Consider the following 17,604-nt stretch of genomic DNA (forward strand, 5'->3'; position numbering starts at 1 on the left):
GAGAAGGCATGATGCTTTCAGTACCATGGGTATTCAATAGCTCTTTTTCTGAGAGGGGGAGGAAGCTTAAAGGTCTGGAGAGAACTTGACATTCTCTGGAAGAAACTGTAACTCCCTCCAAGCTGCAGGAGGTGGAGGGTGGGGCTCTTCCTCAAGGATGGGGCAGGGAGGAACCAATTGTTCCCACAGGGTGTGTGAATTTGGGCAAATCACTTAACCTCTCTGAAATGAGTTCTTCATCTGTAAAATGGGAGTAACATGCTTGCAATGGTGAGAAAGAAACAAGAAAATGGCTAAACAGGGGCGTCTGGGTGGCTCAGTGGGTTAAGCCACTGCCTTCAGCTCAGGTCATGATCTCAGGGTCCTGGAATCGAGCCCCACATCGGGCTCTCTGCTCGGCAGGGAGCCTGCTTCCTCCTCTCTCTCTGTCTGCCTCTCTGCCTCCTTGTGATCTCTGTCTGTCAAATAAATAATAAAATCTAAAAAAAAAGAAAAGAAAATGGCTATAAACATTCTTTCAAAGTGCTAAATGAATGTGCAGGTTTATTTACTTCAAAAAAAAATTAGGCTAACCTCTTCATTATAAAGTCAATCCCACTATCTTTTTCTAGAGAAGATTAGAGGCTCTTACTTACCTCAACAAGAGATTGGCTGGGATTCCCAGACTCAGCTGTATTTTTACAATTATTCTGTAATTCCTATTTCGTTCTTATTGGAAATTATATCTGACACCTCCAGATGGGACCAGGTTGGTCCATCCCAGTAGTCCCAAAGCCTAGTACAGTATCAGGTTCCATAAACATGTATTGGACAGAATATTAGGGGTCTCCATTTGCCGTAAGGGTATTCAGTTACATTGAAATAACCCTGGAGATTTGTTATACAGAGATGAAAAACACACAGTTCCTGAGGCTCCTGGGGGAAACAGACACACAAACATAATTGTAATACAGCCAATTCCTGTGACAGCAAACTTTCAGTGGGGGTTCAGAGGAGGAAGTACTTGGTACAGACACTCTAGGAATCTAATCTCCCCTCTGGCTACTCCTTGCCCCTTTCCAGGCCTTACCCTGCTCCCATAGCAGTCACCCAAAGTGCTGTTAATCATTCAGTGCTCAGTAATGTGTGGCTGGACCAATTCAGGCCACAGGGCCACCATGCCTCTTGCGAAACCTCTACTCCCAGTTAGTAAACTCACTCTGCTTGAATGCCTGATCCACATCTCATCTCATCTCATCCTTTCTCTGGGCTTTCTTGTCACCCACAAATATTTATTGGTACTGTTCTGTTTCAACCCTGAGGACAGTTCTACAACTTGGCCTCTGTCCTAAGGGCTTCTGTCCACTGGAGGAGGGAGACCAGTAGCAGGCAGTTAGACCACTCCGAGAGGGAAGCACATGTTAAATACCATTGGCATTGCAGGAGACACTTTGGGGACTACTTAGCCAATACTCCCTTTTCCCAAACTCCCCACCCCCTCAGGAGTGAGGTCTAAAGATTATGTTTATGTTATGTGTCTCAGTTCTCCAGGAGTAGCTGATTGGCCCAGGGAGAAAACCCAATTACAGATGGGCCAATGGAGCTCTATACTCAGAGTCTGCAGTCAAGTTTTGGTGATACAAACAGCTACGAAGCAGCCAGTCAAAGGGAACTGGGCTGAGGGCCTCAGAAGAGGGGGAGGAAAGGAAGCACTGAGCTCCTGCCTGAGGAGTCCAAAAAATACCCCCTTCTCTTCTTACAATCAGTACCTTTTTTGGCTTGAAGGAGTTTCAGCGTTTTTAAATATCATCACAATGGCCCAAATGGGGTGAGAATGACCAGGCAGACTCCCAACCTAGACTGGGGTAAAAGAAGGGGAGGGGACACAGGGCAGGCCAGGTCAGGAGAAGGAGAAGGAGTGAGAGTTGAGTGAAAGACAGGGAAGAATTCCCAGCAGGGGAAACAGAAGAGGCAAAGGCTAAGGAGGTGGGAACAGCGTGAGTAAGATAGAAACAAGACAGGAGTTGTGAACAAGGCTAGGGTCACAAAAGCCCTTGTAAGCCACAACTGAAAGTCCAAGACAACTTTCAATTTAAATTGCACTTAGAGTGGAGGTTAGGGGATCATACCAGGGGGAGTGAGAACTCTATGGTGGCCTGAGCAGGAGATGTCTCTGGCCTAAACTGGAGGGGAGGGCACAAATGGACAAATGGAGTCAGAGCTGTTTAGGAAACAACATGGCTAGGTCTTGCTAACTGAAAGTGGGGGTCATGGAAAGGGAGGAGTCAGGGTGACACCTGCCTACCCAGAGATGTCTTTCGTGGAGAGGGGAGCTCACCTGAGAGGCAGAGAAGCAGAGCTAGAAAAGGTATGGTTGTTTTGAGTCTCGTTGCTCAAAGCAGGAACCAGAACAAACAGCTCTGGCCTTCCTTGAGAGCTTGTTAGAAATGCAGTTGCTAGGACCCAACCCAAACCACCATAATAAAGTTCAAGGCTCTCACTGATTCAGCACTGGAGAGTCATCAGTGTCAGCCCCAGTCCTTTGCCCTTGGCTTGCTCTCTACCCAGTTTAATCTGTCAGGAATCACCGAGAATGTCAAACTCTTTGGCATCAAAATTTGTAAGTGGTGAGCCCTGGATTTCAGGGATCTGTGAAGACCCTGACTATGTATGTAGATTTCGAGGTATATGGCAGTTTTCTGGGGGAGAGATTCCATAGCAAGATAAGGACCTATAAGACAAGTAAAATAAAGAACAAAAAACTGGAGAAAATTCATGAAACCAAAAGTTGTTCCTTTGAAAAGATCAATGAAGTCAACAAACCTTTAGCTAGACTAGCCAAGAATAAAAGGTTACAAAATCTGATTCAAATTGTTAAAATTAAAAAATGGAAGTGGGGACATTACTAATGATCCTCAGAAAAGAAAAAGATTATGAGATTACTGTGAACAATTGTATGCCAACAAGTTAGATAAGTTACATGAAATGGGCAAATTCCTAGAAACACAAAACCTACAGGGACTAAGTCATGAAGAAATAGAAATTTTGAGTAGACCCATAGCTGGTAAAGAGATTGAATTAGTAATCTAAAATCTCCCAACAAATAAAAGCCCTGAACTTAATAGCATCACTGGTGAATTCTACCCAACATTTGAAGTACAAATACCAATCCTTCTCAAACTTTTCCAAATAAATGGAAAGGAAGGAACCCTTGCTAACTTATGAGGTGAACATTACCCTGATACCAAAGCCAGATAAAGACAATACTAGGAAATTTTGGACCAATAATCCTTATGAACACTGATGCAAAAATCCTCAACAAAATATTAGCAAACCCAATTCAGCAGCATATTAAAGGAATATACACTACATCCAATTGTGATTTATTCCTGGAATACAAGAATAGTTCATCGTACTGCAATCAATCAGGGTAATACAGTAATATACTACATTAACAAACTGAAGGGAAGGAAATCCACATAATCTCAACTGATCCAGGAAAAAAATTGACAAAATTCAACACCTTTTCATGTTAAAGTCACTAAAAAACTAGTAATAGAAGGAAACTACTTCAAAATGTAAGAGACATATATAAAAAGCCCACAGCAAAAAGCAAACAAATAAGCAAACAAACAAACAAAAAAAAAACTGCAGCAGAAATCACAATGAAAATCCAAAAGCTTTTCCTCTAACATCAGGAACAAGGTAACAATGCCCCCTTTTGCCATTTTTTTTTTATAAACATATATTTTTATCCCCAGGGGTACAGGTCTGTGAATCACCAGGATTACATACTTCACAGCACTCACCAAAGCACATACCCTCCCCAATGTCCATAATCCCACCCTCCACTTTTTTTTTTAAAGATTATTTATTTATTTATTTATTTGATAGACAGATCACAAGTAGGCAGAGAGGCAGGCAGAGAGAGAGAGAGGAAGAGGAGGCAGACTCCCTGCTGAGCAGAGAGCCCTATGCGGGGCTCTATCCCAAGACCCTGAAATCATGACCTGAGCCGAAAGCAGAGGCTTTAACCACTGAGCCACCCAGGTGCCCCCCTTTTGCCACTTCTATTCAACAGAGTACTGGAATTTCTAGATGGAGCAATTAGGCAAGAAAAAGAAATTAGAAGCATCCCTATCAGAAAGGAAGAAGCAAAATAATCCCTGTTGGAAGATAATAGGATTTTACATGCAGAAACCTCTAAAAATTTCACACACAAAAACAGAATAAATGAATTCAGCAAAGTAGAAGGATACAAGGTATACAAAATCAGTTGCATTTCTATACATCAGCAATGAAATAAACAGAAATAACAAGTATTGGCAAGGGCATGGAGAAATTGGAACCCTTCTGAACTTTCTGCACTGTTGGTGGGAATGTAAAATGTTACAGCCACTGTGGAAACTGTACGATGGTTCTTCAAAAGATTAAAAATAGAATTACCATATAATCTAGCAATTCCACTCCTAAGTATGGACCCCCCAAAATTAAAAGCAGAGTCTCAAAAAGAGATTTATTTATTTATTTATTAAATATTTTTATTTATTTATTCGACAGAGAGATACAGAAAGAGCACAAGTAGACAGAGCAGCAGGCTGAGGGAGAGGGAGAAGCAGGGTCCCCATGGAGCAGGGATCCTGATGTGGGGCTCTATCCCAGGACTCTGGGATCATGACCTGAGCTGAAGGCAGCCACTTAACCGACTGAGCCACCCAGGTGCCCCAAGTTTATTTTTAAAGATTTACTAAAGAGAGGGAAAGAGTATGAGCTGGAGGGGGAAAAGGAAAGGGAGAGAGAATCTCAAGCAGACCCCACACTGAGCGCAGAATCTATTGTAGGGCTCGACCTCACAATCCTGAGATCATGACCTGAGCAGAAACCAAGAGTCAGATGCTTAATGGACTGAGCTACCCAGGAGCCCCTCTAAGATATATTTGTATACCCATATTCCTAGCAGCATTATTTGCAACAGCTAAAATGTGGAAGGAACCTACCTGTCCAGTAATGGATAAATGGATAAATGAAATGTGATATATATACACAATGGAATATTATTCAGCCTCTAAAAGGAAGGAAATCCTGTCACATGCTACAACAGGGAGGTCATTTGGAAGAACAGTCATTTGGAGGACTAATATTTTATGATTCCAGTTTTATGAAGTATCTAAAGCAGTCAAATTCATAGAACAGAAAGTAGTATGGTAGTTGCCAGGGGCTGGGGAGAACAGAGAATGGGAAGTGAATGTTAATGGGTGTAGAATTTCAGTTTAAAAAAAAATAAGAGTTCTGGAGACTGTGGATGGTGCTTATGGTTGCACATTATCAATACATTTAATGCCACTGAACTGTACACTAAAAAAGATTAAGAAGCGGGGTGCCTGGGTGGCTCAGTGGGTTAAGCCTCTGCCTTCAGCTCAGGTCAAGATCTCAGGGTCCTGGGATTGAGCCTCACGTTGGGCTCTCTGCTCAGCTGGGAGCCTACTGCCCCCCTCTCTCTGCCTGTCTCTCTGCCTACTTGCGATCTCTCTGTCAAATAAATAAAACCTTTAAAAAAAAGGTTAAGAAGATAAACTAAATGTTGTGTGTACTTTAGTACAATAAGAATAATTTTAAAAACCAGAGAAGAGTTGAGAACTGTTGAGATCCAGAGTAATGTATCCACAGTTGGATGCAGGGTTACAAACACAATGGAATACTCAATATTGTTTGAGAGCAAGGTCAACTTTTGCTTCTACAAAAGCATTTATTTTCTCCGTAAGCATATCAGAGGTTGAGGAGACGCTGATTCCATCCTTAAAGAGCTGTATATCAACTGTCCTGAACGCTCTGACTCTCTTAAGCAGCCTTTGGGGATCCCAAAACATGCTCACTGCAACCTTTGTCACATCATATGGATGTTTGTGTGGCTCTCAACACGAGGAGCTGTGAACGTGAGGCAGGACCCTGTTTCCTGCCCGCCACATGGTACTCCAAGAATGAATGAAAGAATGAGCAAATGAATGACCATCAGGAGGGAGATGTTCCTACAGTTCTAAGCAGGAGGAGGGAAATTGCAGTTTGGACTCTTCCCATGGTTCTCTCCACTTGCTTCTTTCCACTCTTTGCAGCCTGCCCCTGCCACTTGCCACTTGCCACTTGCAGGAAGCCTTCCCAGACTATGCCCAGCTACCATGTTGAAGGATAGCTCATCTTTACCATCTCCCCATACCTGGAGAGGAGGTAGGCAAAGGGATCACACAAGGAGCCACGAACTGCTTTTTTAGGTAATAAGGTAGGCCTCGGGAGGGAGGATGCGGAACCAGGCTCCCTGCTCCAGACCCCAAAGGAAAGGTGCTGAGATGTTTGCTCATCCTTCCCCAGGGCAGGGGTCCCAATAAACCTGGTAGAGGCCAGGGGGCTACCCAAGCCCCTCAGGGAAGAAGATGATGTCCTCCAAGGTGGCATCTTCAATAGGCTGCTGGATGAGGGGGTATGTACCACAGGCCAAGCAGTCTTGGGTGCTGGCTGAATGCTCACCTCCTGCTCCTCCTTTCCTGATAGAGGAGAGAGCAGGAGCTCTAGACTTCATCCTTATAGCTGAACAGGCTTGGGCAAGTTAGTTAACTTCTCTGAGCCACAGCTTACTCATCTGTTAAAATGAAGCAATGTTGGGGCACCTGGGTATCTCAGTGGGTTAAAGCCTCTGCCTTTGACTCAGGTCATGATCCCAGGGTCCCAGGGCATTGGGCTCTCTGCTCAGCAGGGAGCCTGCTTCCCTTCTCTCTCTCTGCCTGCCTCTCTGCCTACTTGTGATCTCTATCAAATAAATAAATAATTTTATTCATCACAAGTAGGCAGAGAGGCAGGCAGAGAAAGAAGAAGGGAAGCAGGCTCCCCGTTGAGCAGAGAGCCTGATACGGGGCTCGATCCCAGGACCCTGGGATCATGACCTGAGCCGAAGGCAGAGGCCCAACCCAATGAGCCACCCAGATGCCCCCAAATAAATAAAATATTTTTAAAAAATGAAGCAGTGTTGCCTACCTTGTAGGACAGTTTTTTGGTTTTTTTCCCCCCAAGATTTTATTTATTTGACACAGAGAGAGCGTAAGTAGGCAGAGCAGTAACCAGAGGGACCAGAAGAAGCAGGCTCCCCACTGAGCAGACAGCCTGCTTCTGGTCTCCATCCCAGGACCCTGGGATCATGACCTGAGCTGAAGTCAGATGCTTTAATCCACTAAGCCACCCAAGCACCCCTACCTTATAGGACTGTTGAAAGAACACTTTGAGGGTCTGAGCCTAGAACCTTACTCAAAGGAGGTGCTCAGTGCCTGCCTGGACTTAGCACAGAACTCAAGCTGCACAGAGGTCAGTAACTGCCACCAGAGGCCTGGCTGTAGCATCACCGGTTGAACCCTGTGACTGAGCTAGTGACAAAGCCTCTGGTGCCTCAGCATCCTGAGATAAAGGGTGGGACAGATCTGTTCCTGCCATCTCCCTCCCATGAGTGGCAGCTGAGAGGAAACCACGGGACAGAGACAGCTTTAGAAAAAAACACAGGGCGCCTGGCTGGCTCAGTGGGTTAAGCCGCTGCCTTCAGCTCAGGTCATGATCTCAGGGTCCTGGGATCGAGTCCCACATCGGGCTCTCTGCTCGGCAGGGAGCCTGCTTCCTCCTCTCTCTCTGCCTGCCTCTCTTCCTGCCTCTCTGCCTACTTGTGATCTCTCTCTGTCAAATCAATAAATAAATCTTTAAAAAAAAAAAAAAAAAAAAAAAAAAAAGAAAAAAACACAAAAGCCAACTCATATTGAGCAATTACCTGGGTCAGGCTAAGTCCTTTATGTCCACTAGCTCATATAATCCTCACAGACACCGTAGGAAGGGTACTATTCTCTACATCTATCAGTTTTATTTCTGTCCATTTTTAGAGAAGTTTTAGGTTCACAGCAAACCTGAGCAGAAAGTATACAGATCCCCCAACCCCCCTGGCCCCCTCAGCCTCCCCAACTATCAACATCCTCCTCCTAAGTGGTACATTTGTCACAGTCAGTGAACTATAGTGAAGTATCATCACCTCCCAAAGCCTGTATAGTTTATATTAGGGTTCACTCTTCGTGTTTGTACATCCTATGAGTTTGGAAAATGTATGGTGACAAGTATAGTTTTAGTTTTTAATTTATTTTTACTTAAGCAGTGCATGCTTAGTGGTTTCAAAGCTAAGAGTACAAAAAAGGCTTCTATGAAAAACCAACCCTGTCCTGCCCACTCTCCTTTCTAACCTGGGCCCAGGCCAAAATGGGACCAAATGGCCAGATTGGCTGAAAACACCCTCCACCCCAAGGTCAGTCAGGGGTCTCCAATAAGACTCTAAAATCCCAGCTGACTTTTTTTTTTTTTTTTAAGATTTTATCTATCAGTGAGAGAGATAGAGAGCAGCAGGCAGAGGGAGAAGCAGGTTCCCCACTGAGCAGGGAGCCTAATACGAGACTCAATTCCTGGGATCCTGACCTGAGCCGAAGGCAGACACTTAACCGACTAAGCCATCCAGGCACCCCCAGCTGACTTCTTTAGAAGCCCCAGAAAGCATGTATGGACTTCTTCTGGATGAGGAGAGCTAAAGTCCGGCAAAGGAAGACTGCTTTGATGTGAAGCTGCTGGGCTGGAGGAAGACTGGTTTCTAGCTGGTTGTGTATCCTGGGAAAATTTCTCCCCTCTGGACTTTGAGGTCTTCAAGTGAAAAAGCATAGGACTGGACGGCCAATCAATGGGATCTCACCTGTGTTGACAGAGGGAGTCTGGGCTTTGGCTGCTTAGCAGCCCAGTCTCTGGTGCTTTTCCTGTGACTTGGGGACTTCCTTGTAATAACCTTCAAAGCAGGTACTATTACCCCATTTCACAGATGAGGAATTGACACCCAGAAGGGTTGTCAGGGCCACATGGCTAAAGAGGTACAGGGGCAGGATTCTAAACCAGGGTGCATGCTCTTCTTCCCCGAGGCTGGATCACTGACCCTTCTGGCTTTCACTGGAATAGGTGCTCTGGCGTGTGTGTGTGGCAGGTGAGTGGGTGTGCAGGTAGGTGGAAGACAGGTTCCCATGGCTTCCAATAGCAGCAGAGGTCCGCTTACTCCACCCCCAGGATTTCAGGTCTCTGGGCCCCAGCGCAGGGTGAAGAATATCACATCCACATCCTGTTTGATGCAGGCCTCTCCTCCCAGACCAGTAGTAGTTTGAAGCCTGGGCTGTAGATGAATCACCTGTGGAACTTTGGGAAACAATGATGCCTATGGCCCATCTTTAGAGATACTGATTTAATTTAGATGCAATTGGGTCTTGGCACTGGGAGGTCATAAAAACCTCACAGATGATTCCAATGTGCAGCCAGGCTTGACAGCCTTGGACTAGCCTGCTGGCTCCCTGAAGAGCCTTGTTTGTTGCTTCAGCATGCCTGGCCCTAGGGAAAGTCTGCTCTTCTTTGCCCTGCCTCCCTAACCAGAAGGGCACAACAGCCTTTGTTCTCAGGTACAATGTAACTAAATTTCCCTGTAACAAGGTCCACAGTACCATCCCGAGACTTTGCTGTCCTCTGTAGTATAGCCAAGGCCATGATGGTTTTTTATGAATTCTTACAAACAAAAGCCCCTGGAATCTAGTCTTAGCCTGGTCTGGGGGCGAGGAGCTCATCCTGCTTGAGTCCCCTCTGCTTTGCATCTCTGGGGAAAAGAAATGGGGAGGGCAGGGTTTGCTCTCCATCTGCGCTGTCCTGGGTATCTTCAGGCTCCCAGCTAAGGCTTGCAGCCCCTATGGAATCAAATAGGTCCTGCTGTCAAAAAAGTATGAGGACAATTCTGGAGGTTATGAGGATCTCAGAAGAGAGTCAGGCAAATTTGGATGCTACCCAGGGATTGAGAGTCTCTAACCTCCTGCCTACTGAACTCAGGTACAGAAAGGGGCCTGAGGTACTCCTGACCTAGGACGCCTAGGTGGGCTCTGTGATGCTGACTTCAAAATCCGTAAGAGAGAGTCAAAGTTGGGGGCAGATGGCCAGGGGAGAGGTGAGTTGGGGATGTATCGGCGAGTTGTAACGAAGCTGAACCAGAACTAGGAACTAGAAGTAGTGGTGGGGGAAGATGCTCAGGGCAGGTCTCTGAGGTGGTCCCTACAAGTGGTATCCCTCAGCTTGTTCTCTTTTTCATAAAACCCTGGGCTTTGAAGTCACAGATTCACGGCAGGTCAAGCCTGGAAGGGTCTGGAAACCACATGAAGGATAGTTTTCAAAGTGAGTTCCTGAGAACCCTAGGGAATTCCTCAGAACTGTTAGGAGCTCTGCCACACTGTGTCCTGCAACTCCCAACATGGCTCCTTTTATCTAATTAATGAACCACTGTACAAGATTTCACAGGGAAAACAAAACAAAACAAAATGATTCTACAGTAAACTAATACTAACAAAATTTGAAAACCACAGATCCACTAAGTTTCTAAGGAGAAACTTTCCCTGGGTCACCCTCTAGTCTTTTACTTAGGCCAGGCCTGTCCCCACAGCTCACTCACTGGCTCCACAGAGTAGACAGCAGATGGCCCTCTATGGAGGCATGGCTTCCACGCTAGGACAAAAATGGCTGACAGAGGAGCCAAGTGAGGGATGGCCACTCTCCATAGAATGAGCAACCCAAGAACTAGACCTGCAGTTCCTGAGAGGAGGGTGAAGCTGCTTTGGCTCTAATGTCAAAAGCCCTCAAGATTCCAGTCTGTTCTCACCCTGAAGGAAATGTAGGGACCTGGCCTCAGAGGTAGGGCTCTGCGGTTCCTGGCTGCTCTATCACCTCCTGGGACATGAGCATTCTCTTTAAGGGAGACAGTTCGATCCCTAGACTGTGGGCCTTTGAGGCCAGGGACATGTCACCTCTACCTTGTGCTGCATCCTCCTCAGCCCAAGAGATACAGGATATGAGGCTAGGCCTAGAGCTAGAACTCAGGAATGCTGAACTTCACTGAAAATATCTTTTTGTTGATTCGTTCTTCAAACAAAGCTTCAGTGAACTGTCTTTCCCCATCCCCCACATACAACTGCAACCCTTTCACAACAGTGGTGACTTTTCTCCTTAGATGTAGTGAAGCTTTCTTCTCCCTTCTGTCTTCTTTTCTGGGTTGGCTTCTCTGGTGGTGAGTCTCTAGACTCTGGATACAGTAGGATCTGGGGACTCCCATTTCTTACCCTAACCTTCTTCTTCCTCAGAGCAGTCCAATGCGTGAGGACATCCGGAGGCTATCAGGGCTGCTTATGGATGCAGCAGAATTTGAGAGCATATGCTTGCCCAGGAAACAGGTGAATATTCAGCCTCAAGTCAATGACCATGACTGTATTGCACTGAGGAGAAGATCAGGTGCCCAGCTTGGAGGTCTTAAGCTTTCTTTGCCACGGAACATCCAGAACATCAGTGATCAGGACTTTTATACATACCGAGTTTGTGTGGGACCCTCTGTTCCCCCTCTTCCCCGGCATCTCAACAGACAGGATGATGGCCAAAGACCACAGACCTAGGCTCCTATTGTTCTTACCTGTTGGCCATGACTAAGATCTGAGAAACGGTCCTCATTCTCAGGTCTTTGCCTGACCCCCCTCGTGCTTTTCAGGCTGAACTGCCCCAGACCCCACACCTCCCTCTGGAGTCCAAAGGTCACTTCTGAAGCCCTCTGTACCCCAGGTCATGCCCGCTAATCCCTGCTTGTCCTGGTCCCTGATCCTGGGGGGAGGCAGACAGTTTTGTGACTTCACAAAAAGCTATCCTGTGACAAGTTTGGACCGGATGAAGCAGGAGCTGGGCTGAGGGGCTCCCCCCAGAAACATCATGTGACTTTTCATGGAGAGACATCCCCACCTCTGAGGGAATGAAGAGGAGCTGGCTCATGGTGAGAGCCCAAGACATCTTCTACCTTTAGAAACTCCTTCCCTTGATGACTTCGGCTCCCAGGCCTAACTGGATATTCCCGGCTACACTGGCAATATTTTTCAGAGGTCCAGGCCCACTGCAGCAAGTTTTAGGGAGGGCCAGAAGCTGGTGGCTACTTCAGGTGGTAGTGGTGGGCCTCTGGCCTCTGAATTGGAAGTCAGGCCAGCCTCCTCTCATTAGACAAAGCCATTCTTCTCCAAGCTTCTCAAAGTGAAAGAACTGATGGAAGCTTTATGTGACCTGTAGCCTTCATCAGGGTCTACCCCAGCAGTCTCCAGTGTACCTTCAAACGAGTCAGGACTGAGAGCCCTGAATTCCACAGAAAGGTCTCGTAGCCACAAGCAGGTATTGCCAAAAATCCAAGGTCTTTTCTCTCCAGTGCTGACTCCACCATTCTTTCTCCTGGAAGAATTTATGATTCCAGGAGCCTGAGGCAAAAGAGGTTGGGGGTGTTTTCTTTTTACCTTCCTTGCACCTGTTCCCCAACCTCTACCCTGGAGCATAGCCTCTGGAAAGGGCAGGCCCCAGGAGTCAGCAGGGATGTTGACTGGCAACTGGGCTGAGGCATCCAACAAATCCTGGGGGGAAACCGGTGGGCAGAAGTTGACCCTCTTCGTGCTATAGCCCTTGTTTGTGCTAGGTGGGTTCCTTGTGAAGGTAGCCCAGGGTTTATCATCTCTGGTCACCCCTTCTGCCCTCTACCTTGATTGTGACATCACCATCCTGCAAGAGGATGCAGGGTAAAGAAACAAGAGTGTTCTGGCCAAGGGTTCCAGATTCAGGCTTTGTCTCAACAGGGAGGCAGTGTGGACAGGCTGGTTTGGGGAGGGTGACATGTCTGGCTTCACATCCAAGGGGCTCCTTGGTCCACTATCTTCACTCACCCTTTATCAGTGGTAGCCCTTGGAGGCATGAAGAGGCCTAGGAGGAGATCTTTTTTTTTTTTTTTTTAATATTTTATTTATTTATTTGACAGGGAGAGATCTCAAGTAGGCAGAGAGGCAGGCAGAGGGGGAAGCAGACTTCCCGCTGAGCGGAGAGCCTGATGCGGGGCTTGATCCCAGGACCTTGAGATCATGACCTGAGCTGAAGGCAGAGGCTTAACCCACTGAACCACCCAGGTGCCCCTAGGAGGAGATCTTCTTCTTCTTCTTCTTCTTTTTTTTTAAAGATTTTATTTATTTATTTGTCAGAGAGAGAGAGGAGCGAGAGTGAGCACAAGCAGACAGAGTGGCAGGCAGAGGCAGAGGGAGAAGCAGGCTCCCGGCTGAGCAAGGAGCCCAATGCGGGACTCGATCCCAGGACGCTGGGATCATGACCCGAGCCGAAGGCAGCTGCTTAACCAGCCGAGCCACCCAGGCGTCCCTAGGAGGAGATCTTCTTAAGCCACCCTCTGATCCATGCAATTTTCTGTTCTGGGCTGGGACAGAGAGTGGACAGGTAATCTCCCAGGTTGGTTGCTCTTCTACTTCCCAGAGCTTCCGAAAATATTCCTTAGAATTTTTCTGGTGGGGAGCTCATTTTTCATTTACATGAGGAAAACCTAAGCTCTTTCAGCAGGCAGTCCTAGGGGGCAGAGAGAAACCAGTCAAAGAATTGCCAATGGGGACAGCATTAGACCAAGAATAATCGAGATAGGAGTAGTCATCCCTTCCCTAGCATTTACTGTGTGCCGGGCCTCAAGCTAAGCATTTTACATTTACAAGAGGTGAAGGTTTAGGCCAGGGTCCCACAGTTGGTAAAGGGGAGCACCAGTATTAGGATTCAGGTCTGTTTTCTTCCAAAGCTGGACCCAACTGCTGACCCATCTCCTTCTGCAAATTCTTTCCAGTAAAGAGGAAAAACTATGTTCTCATTCCTGACCATAGGTGATAGGGTTAAAGAGAGAAGGGTGGAAGGGAAGAATTTGAGCCTGATATCACTCACATCATCAGCTTGTGGCTAAAGGAGCCTTGACTGCTTGGACTGTCTAATCTTTAATGAGACTTACTGGGAGACAGCTGTTCTGATGTCCTATTTTGCAGTTGATTTAAGAGAGGCTCTAGGGGCCACTGGTGGGGAGTCCTTGGGGTTCGTGGCTGAGCAGTGATTCTGCAGGGGGGTTGCCAGATAAAATATAAGATGATCAGTTCTCTTTCAGATAAATTTCAGATAAACTGTATTTAAAAAAAATTCAAGTATGTTCTAAAGATTGCATGAGGCTTTTCTGGAGGTTCCGCAGTCTTGCTGGAACCCTGGTGGAGAGGAGGTGGGGTGGGTCTCTGGGAAGGATTCCTGCTTCACTTTGCATCTGAGCCTCAGGGCCCTCTATGAAGTTGTACTTGTGGGAACAGGAGGCAGGGACTGGGTTCTAGAGATGGCTGCTGCTGTGGCCACTGGACAAGGTGGGTTTGAACTTGTCTTTGTAGAGCCCCAGTTTCTCCCTCTGCAAGGTGAGGGTGGTGGATGTGGATGCTGTCACACAGTGGCTTTTGTGCACACCGCATGGGCAGTGGGGCAGTGTTCCACTTTTTTAGGTGGCTGCCAGGGTTCCCAGGCAAGGGGAGGGCACCAAGTGAATGACTTGGAATTCCCTCTTTGTCCAGCTGGGGGAGGGTCCCCAGAGCGTCGTTATAGCCCTAAGCCTCTCCATGCTGGCTCCTGGGACCCTTGGACACTTGCAGGAGCAGTCTTGCTCAGCCAACAGTAAAGCAGGGGTGGATGTGGGATTGCTGGCTTTGTTTTCTGGCTCCAAGAAGTTGTAGGAGGAGGCACAGGAACTGTGTGTTACCAAGGTGGGGGTGGGCTGGTGGGAACACCTGGGTTCAGTGGGCCTGGATGTAGGTGACTGCAGAGAAGGGGTGGTAGACCAGGGTGGAGCATCCCGAGGCCCAGAAGACTTGATGCTATTGATTTTCGTACTCCAGTGCATGGGAATGCTTAGCTGCCCAGGGATGGGCAGCTCTCTCTCTTTTTCTGCCACCAGGCAGCCCTGTAAGCGTGACTTAGTGCCCTTCAGGATGGTGGCTGCTGCTTTCTGAGGCACACCACAGGGAGGGGCTGGACACAGGCAGAGCAGGGGGAGACAATCCAGAGATATCCCAAAGAGGCCAAGGAATCTCTTTCCAGTGATTCAGGAGCGATGTGTCAGAGCGAGTCAGGTGTGTGGGTTTGTGCTTGTAGGTACTAAGATGTGAAAGTGTTGTCTGTGAGGACTGGTGCCAATGCATAGGTGTGCATGTCTCTGTATCGGGCACATGTTCTTGTCCTGTGGAATGTGTCAGTGCGCATGCTTGGAATGTGAATGGTGCCTGGAAACCAGGGTGCTGTCCCTTACATTTCTCAGAGTGGTAGACTGGGTGTACTAACAGTTGTGTGGCTGTGTGTGTGTGTGTGTTGGCAGGGGTTAGGAGGCTGCAGGCATTATGGAGCAAAGATTCTGGAGAGAACAGCTCTAGAGGCCCTGTATAGCTCCTGTTCTGCTTCCCCAGCCTCCCTCTTCTCCAAAGTTCCTCTGTGTTGCTCTTCAATCCCATCACTGACCCAGGGCTGCAGCCTGGGTTTCTGAAGGGGAGCAGTGCCATCTGGTGGCAGAGTGAGGCTGCGCCAGGAGCTGGTGAGCAGGACCCTGGGTTCACTCAAGGGCTGTTTCAGGATCCCAGTCTATAGGAAAATCACTGCTGTGCTAGCTAGACCATGGAAGGAGGGAGGGTATCTGAGGCTTAAATGTTCCAAATTCATGCATTTTGGGTTCATGGCTCAGGAAGGCATTTCAGGAAAGTCAGCTGAAAGAGTGCTGGAGGATAGGTGTAGGACAGTTGTGAGTGCAGTCTCTGGGTCCACAAACCTGGGCCCTGTTCCTTGGGCCGCCTCTCTGAGCTCAGATTTCTCATGTGTAGAGGTGGCTACCCATATCTACCCTGTGGTGGTTGTGAAGGTTGTATGAAAAAGTTTGGGTTAAACTCTTGGCTTAGAGCCGAGCCTGCTGTAAATTCAAAGGAAATGGTAGTACCCATTACTAATACAGGCAAAGTTCCAGAAGCACAGAGAAGTGAGCTGTGTGTCATGGCAGGTGAAGGGGTTGCAGAGAGGTGACAGGTCTGTGGCACTGTCACCTCACATTCTAGAGTTTTGTGCCTGAGCAGCTACTCCAAGTTACACACTCAAATGAGGAGGGAGGTCTCTTTTCTGGAAAGAGAGGAATTGAATCAGGAGACCCACATCAGGCTCTAATAGCTTCTTACCAGTTGCGGAACCTGAGCACAGCAACAGGCTTGCTGTGTCCTGTGTTCCCACCCCTGTGAAAATGTTGTTTGTAAGGACTCCATAGCAATGCATAGAAACTTGCTCAGTACTCCCAGAGAAAGAAAGGCTGGGTAGGATCTTGTCAGGTAGAGATTCTGTCGGCTGCAGAGTCACATTTATTTTTCATGTCTGTAAAAAGGGATCCCTGCCCTGAGTCAGAGTCAGGAGTCGTTCTGGTTCCACTGCTACTTGGTTGTGGGATGTTAGGCAAGTCATTGGTTTTCCTTTTCCCAGTTGCAAAACAAAGGACTTAATTTAGATGACCTCTGAGCCTTGCCTTAATCTATGGTCTTTTAGTTTTTTCCCTTTTCTCTGCCCCACATGAGACCTAGGATAAATATTTATTGATCCTTCAGGTTAGCCCTTGAACATAAAGACAAAGGAAAAGCAGTGTCTTTTTAATGAATGTTGTGATTTCTAATATGCTTGTGGGAGATATTTTCCGAAATACTGTTATACTCTAGGTATAATGGGGCAAATGACAGAATAGAACAGAGGCTCACCCCTGTCACAGAGAGCTGAATAAGGTACTGAGAATGTGTGAAGTGGCTGTAGCGCTGACTTGGATGGATCGGGTCCACCCCTATTCGCTTCCGCCTGCCGAAGGTGCCAATGAGTACACAGCAGTTCCAGTCTATACGGAAAAACTATAAAGCCCAGAAGTCAATGCGCGGAGAGCTAGTACACAAGCACCAATGTAGACTGGTAGGCCCCTCCCCTACAAGCTGAACTTCATTTCCCAGGAGGCTCCGGGGCTTTTCGATTTCTCCTTCCGCCCACTGCCCCGAACCTCGCGCCAAGTCGGGATGCGCGCGCGCTCGCGCGCGGGGCACGTAGCACGCGAGTGACGCATAATATGTGGGCCGCTCTGCATCTGTGGTCGCGCTGTGTGAGTGAGGGAGAGTGAGTGCGGGACCTGAGGCGGTGTGTGTGAACTGTGGCCGCTGGCGGGGTCAGGGGGGAGCGGCGGAGCCGCCCGGGAAGGTGAGTGGGGGAAGGAGACAGACGGCTCTCTCGGAAGGCCAAGAGAGGACAGGGCGTGTGGCCGGGCGGGAGAGAGAGTGGGCGCCGGACTGGGGGAGGGGCGGCACCTGCCTGGGCCGCCGGCGGGGAGGGGGCGGGCCGGGCCGGTGGGGAGGCTGGGTACGGGGCCTGACAGGACTTTTCCTTCTCCAGATTCTTGGTTCGGGGGCGGGGCCTCCACGGTCTCCCAGTCCGCAAAAGAAGCTTCCCGAGAGTAACTCTTCCGCCGGGATTGGGGGGCACGGGTGTGCTTGCCCCTGCCTGGAGGAGAGATGCTTCTCATTCCCCTCGTCAACCTTTCTCCTTCCACTCTTTCCATTTTCCGTTCCGTACGGGCTGGGGGGCTCCATCTTCTCTGCCGTACGGCGGCCCCCTTCCCGGGCTGTG

General features: G+C 48.0%; 1 protein-coding gene and 1 long non-coding RNA gene across 3 annotated transcripts in view; one reads left to right on the plus strand and one right to left on the minus strand.

Moving 5' to 3' along the window:
* Positions 1 to 529: 529 nt before the first annotated feature.
* LOC123394416 lies at positions 530 to 2,371 on the minus strand. The gene is made up of 3 exons (XR_006609160.1): positions 2,318 to 2,371; positions 1,749 to 1,839; positions 530 to 915 (listed from the first exon to the last, which is right to left on the minus strand). It is a non-coding gene; the product is annotated as an uncharacterized LOC123394416 (long non-coding RNA).
* Positions 2,372 to 11,785: 9,414 nt separating this feature from the next.
* DCAF1 (DDB1 and CUL4 associated factor 1) overlaps positions 11,786 to 17,604 on the plus strand; it is an 82,405-nt gene continuing 76,586 nt past the window's right edge. Inside the window, exon 1 of one of the 2 annotated variants that reach the window (XM_004780117.3) lies at positions 11,786 to 11,869. The gene's annotated coding sequence lies outside the window, so the exon portion shown is untranslated. Of the gene's footprint in view, positions 11,870 to 16,989; positions 17,179 to 17,604 lie in introns of those variants that run through there. The other variant, XM_004780115.3, reaches the window with a different exon arrangement.

This window comes from Mustela putorius, unplaced genomic scaffold (genome assembly GCF_011764305.1).
Source record: "Mustela putorius furo isolate JIRA1106 unplaced genomic scaffold, ASM1176430v1.1 tig00000095_pilon_pilon_pilon, whole genome shotgun sequence".
Taxonomy (NCBI): domain Eukaryota; kingdom Metazoa; phylum Chordata; class Mammalia; order Carnivora; family Mustelidae; genus Mustela; species Mustela putorius.